The sequence below is a fragment of the Canis lupus genome, chromosome 28, assembly GCF_011100685.1.
Source record: "Canis lupus familiaris isolate Mischka breed German Shepherd chromosome 28, alternate assembly UU_Cfam_GSD_1.0, whole genome shotgun sequence".
Lineage (NCBI taxonomy): Eukaryota > Metazoa > Chordata > Mammalia > Carnivora > Canidae > Canis > Canis lupus.
In genome coordinates, this window is record NC_049249.1 from 35,063,055 (window position 1) to 35,076,170 (window position 13,116).

At 38.8% G+C, this 13,116-nt stretch overlaps 1 long non-coding RNA gene across 2 annotated transcripts in view; it reads right to left on the bottom strand.

Annotated features, from left to right (window-relative positions):
* LOC119877701 overlaps nucleotides 1-13,116 on the bottom strand; it is a 33,998-nt gene that overhangs the window by 20,237 nt on the left and 645 nt on the right. The window lies entirely within an intron of this gene.

Here is a 13,116-nt window from a genome sequence, read left to right on the forward strand (position 1 = left end):
GAGATTTCATATAACTTAGAAAAGATCATCAGGTCACATAAGCTCAGCCCTCTTCATTGTCGCTCATTAACTTAAAAAAAAGTGAGCATATTTTGATTGTCACGGACTGTATTTCTTTATGTATATAATAAATACCATGTACAGAGCTTACAACATGCCAAGCATTGTTCTAAGGTCTGTATTAACTCATTTGATTCTCATCTATCCTGGGATCTTTTAAAAGAATCGTGAAAGAGGACTCAGTTTATTTAATCAGTAGTTCTCAAGTTAGTTGTACCACCCCCTAGGGTGCAATGAATGGGAAAGTCCTCCACAACAAAGCATCATCCTGCCCTCAATATAACTTTGAAAGGTCCGATTTCACATCATCATCCAATCCTAGAACTTAACTCTGTTCAACATAAAAACACAAAATACTTTTTGGATGGTTTCCACATACATTGAAATTTCCCAAAATGCAACAATGATGTAAATTAAGGGACGACAGCTTTTTTGGTTTCATTGGGCATTTTATCATGGGTTCTTCACTATTTCAGAAAGTCATATTGCTGACAGCAATTCTTCTTGTGGGATTTGAGTTTTCACTACAACACACCTGTATAAGAACAGACCATGCCCCTGCTAATTCATCAGTCTACATCATCAAGAGGCTCAGACTCACTAAACTATGTCTAACTATGAATTTGAATCAAGAGACCTAGAGATGGATGTTAGGTGTGCTTTCAGACACCTGTAAAACTCTGTCAACCCAACAGACCACGATCAATACTAAAAATGAGAATCACCTGAGAACTCCAGAATGTGCGTGGCTGGTACCTTAAGACTGTCTATCCTGCCTTGTTCCTGATGTGCAAGGAACAAGAGGCTTACTTCTCAGCAAGTGGGAGCCTGGGGCTTGGCACAGGCAGGACTTCTGAAGTGTGGGAGTCTGTATCTTAGTCAAGAGCTGGCCCAGGAAAAACGAAGGACCCAAACATCCAAAACAGGTGAGATGGTGAAGAGGGTCTCGACCATGAAATCAGGAAGCTGATCCTGAAAGATTCTCAGAGAGTGAGGGCAGTGGGACCTTTGTGATAACCTGAAGGAGAGCTGGGGAAAAAGAAGAGGCTACAAGGATCACGGGATGGTTTCCACCCTAGAACCAGTCTGGGATACCAGCCAACCACAAGGAATGCAGCAGCTCTAACTAGCTACCACTAAGGTAAAAGACTCAAAGACTTTACAATCTGGTTTTGTAGATGTGATGGTGACTCTGTTATCCTCCTCCACGTAAGGATACTGCTGCTTGGATTGGAGGAAGCAACGGTGATAAAGGAAACAACAATTTAGTACAAACAGACTTAGACAACATGTTTATTGATTCTTTAGGGATTTAAACATAGGACAGGCCATTTAGCCAGTTTTGGGTGTATGTTTTTGATAAAGGTAACCTAAAGACGCTTAGTGTGAGAATGAAGACAGATCAGCTTCTCTGTTTCGTGTCAGGTGGGGAGGACTGGATGAGGAAAGGACTAGATGAGGAGAGAATGAGAGAATGGAGAAGGAGCACGAGCACGAGCATTTTAAGGAGCAACTCTGTAGTAGCTTATTATGCAGCTAATGTTTTGCTTGATGAAAGTTAAAGAAAAATACATCATTAAACTTAACTTTTCGTAAATTGTGAATACCACTGGTGTCAACAGTGTTTGCTTTCAAGACATTGTTTTCAACTAAACAGGTTATACAATCCCCATCCAACCTCCGTCTTCCCTTATTTCTTAGTTTCTCCATTTCTATTATAACATCATTGACCATGCTTTCTATCTTGCCTACATCGGATTTGGTGCCAAGTTCCAAAACACCTTCCTTTGAGTCTATTTATTCTTTCCTTGATGTCCTCACTGCTTTATTTCTAATGTAGAGCCTGGTTGCTCTTTTTCCTTTTTCATCTTCCATCTGAACATTGTTGACATTTGGGGAGGGGCGCAGGCAGAGAGAGAGAGAGAGAGAGAGAGAGAGAGAGAGAGAGAATCTTGTGCAGGTTCCATACCCAGTGTGAAGCCCAACGTGGCTGGGGGGGGGGGTGCTTGATCTCATGACCCTGAGATCATGACCTGAGCCGAAATCAAGAGTCGGATACTTAACTGACTGCACCCTCCAGGTGTCCTGGAAAACTGCTGACTTGTTAATCTTCCCCAGCGTTCATCAGTTGTTCTTCCACTCAAATATTTCATGTACGCTATCAGGATGAGACTTTCTGCTGCTTCTCAACTTCTCCTAAAATCCATTCCTACATGTTTTTTCACATTCACTTCTATCCTTTACTCCCCTGTCAATCCACTGCTAAGTCCTCCTGATGCTGCCACTGAGATTGCTTTTGAGTCCACTCACTTTCCTCCAATCTCTCTGTTATTACTCTAGTCCAACCCTCACCTGTGTCTGTCTCCCAACTGGTTCCATCATTCCTCATGTCCCTCTCCTGTCCATCCTCAATGTTTGGTAAAAGTGAATTTTTAAAAATGTACATTAGATCACATCCTCTTGCTTAAAATCATTCACTGGTTTTCTACCGGACTTAAAAACAAAACAAAATGTAACTCCTTGACATGAGCTATAAGGCCCTGCACCATCTGTCTCCTGCTTAGTTCTCACGCCTCAAATTGTGCTACTCTCTCACTCACCATTTTCCAGTTATATAAGCAACCATAACTCTATCTGTATGCCCCATCGTGTTCCAAGCTTTCTTCCACTTGTGCCTTTACCAGGCTATTTTTCCTCAGCCCCTACCTTTCACCTTTCACCCAGAAAATGCCTTCTCATCCTACAGGTCTCGGCTTCCAGGATAGCATTGTTAGAAATATAAACATTCTCAAGGAAATTAACTAAAACAGGATCTTCATGAAACTTAAGACCAATAGTGAGATGATAAAGCACAAGAATAATATGGAGAGATAGCTGGGGAAATAGGAAATTGAGGGTAAAATGAATCCAAATGCAGAACTAATTGATCCATTACAAACAAGGAGAAGAGAATTTGGCTTTGTAGAGACTGAGTCAGAGACACAGAGAAGAGATTTGAGAAAGCTGAACAAAATACAGAAAGAATCAACACTGAAAGGAGGTATGATGATGCATATGGAGGGCAGACAGCAGAGATCGATATTCAAATAACTAACATCCAAAAACAGAGAACATATCAAAAGGAACAGAAAAATATATTCAAAAGATAATAGAAAAAAACTTTTCTGGCATGAAAAAAACTGCATCTGCCTATATTAGGCTCTCCAGAGAAACATGATATATAGGGATATATATATGAGAGTTATTATAGCAATCAGCCCACATGGTTACAGAGGCTGAGAAGTCCTGGGATCTGCTGTCTGCAAGCTGGAGAACCAGGAGAGCTGGTGGTGTAATTCAGTCTGCATCCAAAGGCCTAAGAATCAGGGGACCACAGGTGTTAAGTCCCAGTCTGAGTCAGAAGGCCCCAAAACCAAGAGCATTGATGTCCAAAGGCAGGAGAAAGTGGATGTCCCAGATCAAGCAAAGAGCAAATTTGCCCATCCCATCTTCCACATTTTTATTCTCCTCAGCTCCTCAACAGATCAAGTGATGCCCACTGGCATCAGTTAAGGGCAATCTTCTTTACCCACTAAACTGATTTAAATGCTAATCTCATCCAGAAAAACCTCACATACACATCTAGATATAATGTTTTACCAGCTCTCTGGGCATCCGTAGCCCAGATAAGCTGACACATAAAAGTAACCATCACACTTCCCATCACACAGGCTCGCCAAATTCAACACATGAAAAATGATCAAAACAGGAAGATATATCTTGGTAATTTTATTGAACTGTAGAAATAAAGACAACTGCACACAGCTGCGAATATAGGACAAGTCTATATTGAATGGGAAAAATGAAAAGACATTCACAAGTGTGCAAGGACTAAAGGGACATATTGCTCTTATATGTGAATCAGAAAAGTCTTAATGAAGCAATCTAAGGAGCTCAGAGAGGATATAAGACAGGAAAGTTATTGTTCTAAAGAATTAGAGATGAATACTGAATCCACATAAATAAAGGTAAAGAAGTATGGTGGTTATGTTATTCAAAACAGAATGCAAATTTATATGCAAACATTTTAAAAATTTTAATGAAAATAATTTTAAAATTAACAAAACTTGTTACTACAAAGGGAATGTAAATGTTTTGTGCAAAAATAAAAACATAATGATAACAGATTAGGATATATATATATATATTATATATATATATGTACACCAATTAAATACACCAGAATATACCAATTAAAATTAGGAAGAAAAAGAGTGAAGAAAGAAAAAGAAATGTAAAGATCCTAATTTCCTCATAATGTTTAATTTCCTAAATTGATAAATGAGGGAAATTTTCAGAATATTGTTTAAAGTTATAAAGGTAGCCATGAGTTGGAAATTAAAACAGTCTCTATCTTCCATTTGCCTCCCAGGACAATAAACCTTCAAAATCAAGCCAAAATATATAGTGAAAGAAAGAACACACACAAAGTCAAGAAAACAAAACACCCAAAAATTACTACATAGAATTACAAAGTTGAAATGAAATACAGCCACTACAAAAATCAATGCAAATGAGATCAAAGACTAAAGTCATCTACTTGCTCTTAGGGACAAACTTTGAAAGTCAAAGAATGACCCAGGATATAGCAGGCAGCCACAAATAAAAAGCATGATTTGCAATTTGAATATTAGACACAGCTGGATTCAGGGGGGAAAGCATTATAATGCTGAGGTATAAAATTCATAATTAAACTGCATGTTTCATTCATCTTTATACACCAAACAATATAGCATATCAAGGCAGATAAAAAGTAAAAATGGCAGGAAAATAAAAGGATAAAGTATTTGAAACATAATAGTAAGAGGAGACTTTAAAACACTTCTCTTAATCACTAATGACTTCCATAGACTAACAATAAGTATAGACAAAAATATCCCACTAGATCTGATTAATATAATTAATAGCAATTTCTTTTCAAGTGTTCATCTATTTTGCAAAAATTGGATAACAAATAAAACCTCAGTCAATTCTCAGAAAATATAAATGGTACAGGTTTTCTGACCACAATTCAATAAAACTAAAATTAAATAGCAAAGAAGAAAACATAAAAATAAAAAATCCCCACTAGTAGTAAATGCACAGACATCTCCCAAACTACTCTTAAGCCAAGAAAGAAATTGAAACCATAAGCCTAGAGTAGCTACAAATGATAACAAAAATAATACACATTAAATCCTAAAGCTGTACTCAAGATGAAAATATCAGTTTTAAATTTTCACTAACAATCATTCAAGAATGAAACAAATGAATTTGACACCAAAATCATTATTTAGATAAATAACACTAAAATAAACACCAAAAAAGGACTTAATAAAGAAAAATGCAGATATAAGTGAATAAGCATACAAAACTGGCAGACTTGATACATAGAATCAAGAGCTGTTAAGGGAAAAGCAATAAAGACCCAGAGTAAAATAAACTATGTGCTAGACTAATCAAGAAAAAAGTGAGAAAGCATGAAAACACAAAATTAGAAACAAGAATAGGGGGGAAAAAAACCCATAGATACAAAGGGAGTTTAGGGAATTCAAAACAGTACGTTGCGTGACTCCAGCTAATACGTTGGAAAACCTGGCTGAAAAGTCAATTATTACATTTCCACTCCCCAGCTTCCCAGCCTCCCCTGCTAAAGGGGTATCTGTTGGGGGGGGGTGTTGGGAAAGGGCATTTCCGCTAAAGAACAAACAAGGGTGCACTGGCTTCTCCTGTTCTCATAAAGCTGCTGCGGTCTCCCTGCAGCCATAAGGAAAAAGCAAAGGCTTACAGACATAGGCATGGTTGAAATGCAGAATGAACGAACACCCTCTGTTACTGAGAAAAAGGAATGTTTTATATAAATCTTTATTACTAAAGTTTTCTGTTATTTGCAATGAAATGTATTTCTTGGCAGGAGCATATACTTTGTTACTGGGACAAAGAAAACACCTCACATTTATTTTAAGAACAGGCACAAAGCAAGGATGGCACTATCACTACTCTCATTTATCATTATGCTGGAAGTGTTAGCCAATACAAATAGACAAGAGAACCAAATAAGAAATAGAAACAGTAAAAAGAAGAAGGCAGGTTATCATCATTTTCGATGCTATGACTGATGGAGTCCCCAAATGAATGAACTAAAAACCATTATTAAAAATATAACTTAATGAGGTGGCTGGCTACAAAATTAGTATGCAAAAATAAATGGGCTTTACTATATAATCACTAATTAGAGAATATAATGGAAAAAAGATCCCATTTATAAAAGCAAATAATTGATAAAATAACTAGGAACACGTCTGGAAAAGTGAGACTTAAAACTCTCAAAATCTATTTGTTCTTCGAAAGTAATGACTAATATTATAATGTTAGTTTTTCCCTCTTTGAATTATAAACTCAATACACTCTTAACAAAAGAAAGCTGATGAAAGCAATATTAAAGTAAACCAAATGAAAATCATGAAGAAAAACACTAAATGGAACAAAGAGGGCTACTTGATCTTGATAAAGAAGCAACCTACTGAGAAGATAAAATAGTTATAAATTTTAATGTAATGAATTGTGCAGTGCAAAAATTGTTAGAAAAATCAGAATAATATTAATAAAAAGAAAATAGACAATGTAGCACAATTCTCTCAGAAAGGAACAGATAAATGAAGACATGAGGATCTGAAAGCCATAATGAACAATCTTAATTTAGTAGGTATATGCAGAAATGTACGCCCAACAAATGGAAAATAGCCCTTCTAAAGACCGCTTAGCATTTCAAAATGTTTATATATACACACTATATATATATATATATAAATATATATATATACCATAAAGAATTCTTAGTTTGTAAAAGTAGAAATCATAAATACCACTTCCTTTGATTATAATTCAATTAAACTAGAAATTAATAATTCTAAAAGCTTGGGCATTTACAAATTCTCTTCTAGATAACATGCATCAAAAAAAAAATATTAGGGGCACCTGGGTGGCTGAGTCAGTTAAGCTTCTGTTTTCAGCTCAAGTCATGATCCCGGGGTCCTGGAATAGAATCTCATGTCAGGCTCCCCGCTGAGCAGGGAGCCTGCTTCTCCCTCTCCCCCCACTGCTCGTGCTCTCTCTCACTATCTCTCTTTCAAATAAATAAATTTTTAAAAATCTTTAAAAAGAAAAGAAAAATTATAGGATATTTAGAAACTGATAAAAATCGAGGGACTACAACTCAAAGTTATTGAGATGCGGTCAAAATAACATTAAAAAAATGTATTGCCTTAAGTGCGTTTATTGGAAAGCAATGAAGACTAAAAATTAAATAATTAAGCATTCGATTCAAGAAGTTTAGAGAAAGAATAATAGCTTACAAGGAAAGGCTGATTTATTCATATCTCATCTCTAGAATAAAATCAGAAATTACTGCAATAGAGAGCAAAATGGTAAACCTGATCAGCATAATCAATAGTGGCTTCTTTTAAAATAGCCGATAAAATAGACAAATCTCTGGTAATTCTAACCATGAAAAAAAATGGAGAAAACATACATAAAAATATTAGAAAAGACATATGAGGCATCATCAAAGTCATGGGAAAAATTTAATAAGAGAAAATTTGCATACTCTCTCTCCTACGAAGATGTTTTAATAAATCTTATAAATTACATTAAGAGAAGTGTAACCATCGCCAGGCAGAGGAGGATATTGTGGTGGCTGTCATTGCCCACATGTGGCAGACCTTAGCTTTGCTTGGAAGCGCAGTCTGCATTCCATTTTCACCTCAATAAAGTCATTTCTACTGATAAAAACACAAGCATTTGAATTTCCCACTTAAATTTAGACCCTATCAGGTAGCATAAAACATTTCAAAACTGATCACACCAACATGAAACACAGAGGGAATGAGGCCTGTGTTTAAGACCAGCTCCTAAGTCTAAGGAAGCCAATGGCCTGCCTCCTCCATCCCACTGCAGGGACTGAAAGAGAGACATGCCAAGAGCAGTGAAAAGGACCCTATCTTTGTTTCTTAGAAGAGTCCACTGAAGAGTTGGAAATTTCTTGCTATGAAAATAACATGGTTGACATAGCCAAGGGCAGATATCAAAAGAAAATTGGAAGAGAAACACTCTGGTAGCAACAAACATGCCAGAGCCCACATTTTGGTTTCCAATTCCATTCTCCAATGAAAGGAACCAGGGCTTCTTAGAGAAATGGCTGATTCCAGGACTGCAGCAAAAAATATAAAAGATGAGTCAGGAGCATCTGGTAGGGCCAATATATATATATATATATATATTTAACATCCCGAACTATGAGGATATGTCAGAGACACAGGAACCAAATTGCTAAGGTTCTTTTCTCACTCTTATATTCTGTATTTATTAGCAAAATGAAAATTTCTCTAACAAAAAAAGGGCAACCAACTTGATTGATAAGCCAGCTGAATGAGTGCAGTGCCATAAGCAATCTCAAATTTTTAGCCAGAGTCCTAGTTCCTTCATAAGGAACAATAAGAAATGGGAATAAGAGAAAAGATCCACAGAAAACCATCAAAACGTCTCCCACAAACTTCTCTAGTCCTTCATTCTCCTAGCAGCCTGATGGTGGCATCAGCCAGGGACAGTGAGTGGTAAATAGGCAGCTTTGGATTGGAAGCTGCCATTCCAGTGGGAAACGTGGTGGGAGCACTGAACAAATGGAACATTTGTGAAGTGAAGAAAGCCCACCCCCTGTGTGGAACACTGATGGCAACTATGATGTAATGAAGGAACACTGGATTTGAGAGTTCTGAAATTTGGGTTGGGTATATCCATGGAGATTGAGTTAGAGAATTTGTGAGTTACTTTGAGCCTCATTTTCTTCCTCTGAAAGATGAGATTAATGATACCTATTTCATAGGGTTGTGGTGAAAGATCAAGATTTTTTAAAGAATTTATTTATTTGAGAGAGAGAGACACCATGAGAGCAGTGGGGAGGGGGGAGAAGAAGGGAGTAGGGGCAGAGGGAGAGGGAGAGAGAAACTGAAGCAGACTCCACACTGACCATGGAGCCTGATGCCCATGGGGCTCAATTTAGGCTGCATCTCACGACCCAGAGATCACCACCTGAGCGGGAACCAAGAGTTGGACGCTTAACAGACTGCACTATCTGGGGGCCCCTGAAAGATCACATTTAAACATGTGTATAGAGGGGCACCTGGCTGAGTTGGTAAAGTGTGTGACTCTTGAACTTGGGGTCATGGGTTTGAGCCCCATGTTGGGTGTAGAGGTTTCTTAAAAAATAAGTAAAATAAACATGTGTATGGGACACCATATATAGTAAGACTGTGGATGTATAAATTGTTATGATACTACTTGTGGAATATGTAAACCAGTAGAAGGTAGGAGTAGGACCGTAACTCTCAGCTCATGAATGCAACGCACCATGACAGGACTAGGGTTGCCGGATGAAATACAGGATGCCTAGTTAAATGTGAATTTCAGATAACAATAAAAAATTTTCTAGTATAAGTAAGTTCCATGATAACCGAGCACAAGTTAACATTTAATATCAACTATTTCCTATTGTTCTCTCATTTCAAATAAGTCAGGTACATCTCCCCAACTTTTTTGAAAGCTCTGTGGGAACACATATATCATATCATATACTTATCTTGGATAACAGGTATGATTACCTATTATCCAGGTATGCTCCAGGATGCTCAAGCACTGTTACGCTTATAACAGATACTAATAAACGATGATGACAGCAAAGATTTGGTTGGGGTGTCATTAGTCCCCTCTAATATGATCAGGGCTTGAATGAACTTGCTATTATCTATAGGGTCCTCTCATTTGGCTGCCCTGGGAACCTATGAAACAGTTCAGACACTTGCCCATTTCTAGAAGTTAAGGAAATAAGGTCCCAGAAACCTAGGATGACACTAGTGGAGATAAGCTCATTCCTATGTGCTCTCACACCACAAAACTCGGGTGCTTAAATCACCTGCACTTGGCTTAAAACCTTAAATTCCTCCTACACTCTGCTTGAGTGTTGCTACATGGCTATGACTCACTAAAAGGTAAACAGAAATCTTTAGAGTCTATTTGATTTCTCAAAAAAGAAGAAAGACAATTTGCACTTTTAAACATGGAAACTAACTCAGGTTTTCCCGGGTTTTAGGCAACCAGATTTTGAAAAGACGACAGCATTTCTAAAACACTGGTCTCTGTCATTCTTTCTTACTTGGCTCCTTCTTGCTAAACTTTTCAATGAGGTTTTGGATCTGCCACAAATATCCCTAAGTTAAAAGAACATATTAAGTCAGTGCTTGGTTAGAAGAAGAGAAAAAAACCCAAAGAATGTAAGACTCACTCTACCCATATAGACAAGATGATAATCTAGATGCACTATGCATAATGTGTGGTGTATTTTTTTTTCGAGGGAAGATACAGAACTTTCTCAGAATTCTTTGGTGAAATATACACTTGAATCACACACAAAAAAAGAAAATGTGACAAGGAAATACTTTGCATACTGAGTTGTGACCATGGTTATGTAGGAGCGTACATCATTTCCAATTAAACAAAGAAAGAGGCAGTAGAAAACACTTTTTTTAAAACCATGAAGTCTCTTTGAAAGAAAAGTAGAATTTGCACTCTACCTTATTCATTAAAGTTAGAAGCTGCCATCCCTTTAATGAGCAGCCTGCGGGTGGAGAAAGTGTCTTGAATAGCTATATTCCAAGGAGTACTTGGCATCATCACTGAAACATAATGTGGGACTGCAATTGTGTGGGGTTTTTTCCCCAGTGAATAGGAAGTGATCAAAGATAACATTGCCTGAGAAAGAATTAAAATAGTGTAACATTGCATCAAGTTATAGCCAATGCCAATCATTATATGGATGAATGAACAAGATCCTTTAAATAATGGTATAGACGTGCTGTGGCATTCAAAATATAATGACCAACTTCAGTGGGGTTCAAATAAAAATGCAAAAGCATGTGCCCACTCATCTGGCCAGAACAGTGAAGTATAAGCACGTCTCTTTAAATAGATCTGTGAGCCACATCCTTCATTTACATCATCTATAAAACACTGGACTATAGGAAGTAAATTAATTCCAAAAGGCTGCCTTAGGAATTTTATCTTAGCAATGGGAAATGCTATCTGCGGGGATACTAGGAAAATTGGAGGCACGATTGAAAAAATAAAGTATAAAGGACTTCTGTAATTACAATGTGATCACCTTTCCCTCTGTAAAAGGACAGGAAAGGAAAGGCACAATACAGGAATTGAAGTCATCATTGTGTAGATGAGAGTTCCTGGCATATAATGCTAGACAGAGCTATTTACTGGAAAAAGTGTTGGTTTATTTACATGCTAAACAGCACCACCTTCGAGCTTCAGCCCACTGACAAATAACAGCACAGCGAGGGAGAGAAAGAAAAGGCAATCTTCCTTATTCCAGAGAGAATCAGAACAAGACTGACAGGGGTTGTCACAAATCCAAACATCTTGACCCCATCATTATAAAATGGAGTGCCCAGCCTCTCCAAACATCTCCAAAGAGATAAGCTTTGCTTTCTCCGGAACGAGAATCCCAGCAAGGAAACTTGACTCTGCATCCAGAAGGAGGGATGACGGGCAGGGGGGAAATTATCGATACTTGCCTTCCTCTTGGAAATCTCTGCAGCACAACTCTCGAAAGGTGGGAAAAATAAAATTTAGCCTTTGTCGGAGGACTCCTAACCCGGGCCACACGACGCCCTTGTGCACTGGGTAAAAACAAAGGTGAAAAATATCTGATCTGATGAACAAAGACTGGCCGATGAACGGAGTGAGTCATTTTAATACCGTACACAGGAGATCCAAATAAAGAGACCAAAGGAAGCCAGGGAGCCTAATGCACCCACAATTGCAAGTGCTCCCCAGGGAGTAACAAGACTAAAATTGGAAGGTTTTGCTCAGAGAGATACCGCCACTGATTCTAATCCAGTTGTCTATGCTAATCAAGGCACAGCCTCTGAGCTTCTCTAAAAGTTTTCACTTCTTTGATTTAGAAAATAATGCTTGTACTTGCAGTTGGTATATATAAATTCTGACAGATACTAAGAGAGGAAATGAGGGCACTGAGTAGGGAAACAAATAAAATGTATGGGATGTGGTTCTCGGCTTGCCCATCCCATGCTGTGCAAGCTTTGGCAAATCATTTCATTCCTGGGCAAGCGTTTCTGAATTGTGTTTACCTTATCCTAAATATTTAACAGTAACACACTCCACCTTCCTCCCCACCTGCCACCTCTCTTAAAAAAAAAAAAAAAAAAAAAAAAAAAAAAAAAAAAAAAAAAAAAACCCAAAAAAAAACCGAGATGGGGGTTCAGCAAAAATTCACTAAGAAACGGTATTGACAAGATACCCATATTTTTCTTCCTTCATTTGACGTTTAGTTGACTGGGATGAAGCACATCAGGAAGTCATCCGTGTACCATCTACACATATTACTTTAAAATTTATTAACAAGCCTACAGTTAATTAGACAGAGACGAAAAATAAATGTCTCCAGGATTCGGCGTGAATTTCGGTTTAGGCGGCGCAGGAACGAGAGGCTCACGGGGAAGGCCGCTTGGGAAGCGGTGATGAAAACGGCGGGAAAGGGGACGGGAGCATCAGCTCCCCAGGAGTCGGCCGCCTTTCCCTCCCGGAGCCCCGTGAGTCGGGGCGTTCAGTGCGGCCCTCACAGGTGGCGGCGCCCCCAAGGCCTGGGACTAGGCCTGCAGCTTCCGGCCACCGTCCGCCGTCGCTGCCCAGAAGCCACAGGCCAATTCCCCGCCGTCGCCCGGGGATCCCTGCCGGGTGGGCTGTGCTCCACGGGTCCCTACCCGGCGGGCTCTGTCCCGAGGCCCCTACCCGGCAGGCTTTGCTCCACGGGTCCCTACCCCGTAGACTTTGCCCCGAGGCCCCTACCTGGCAGGCTTTGCTCCGCGGGTCTCTACCCAGCGGACTTTGCCCTGAGGTCCCTACCCCGCAGGCTTTGCTCCGCGGGTCTCTACCCTGTGGGCTTTGCTCCACGGG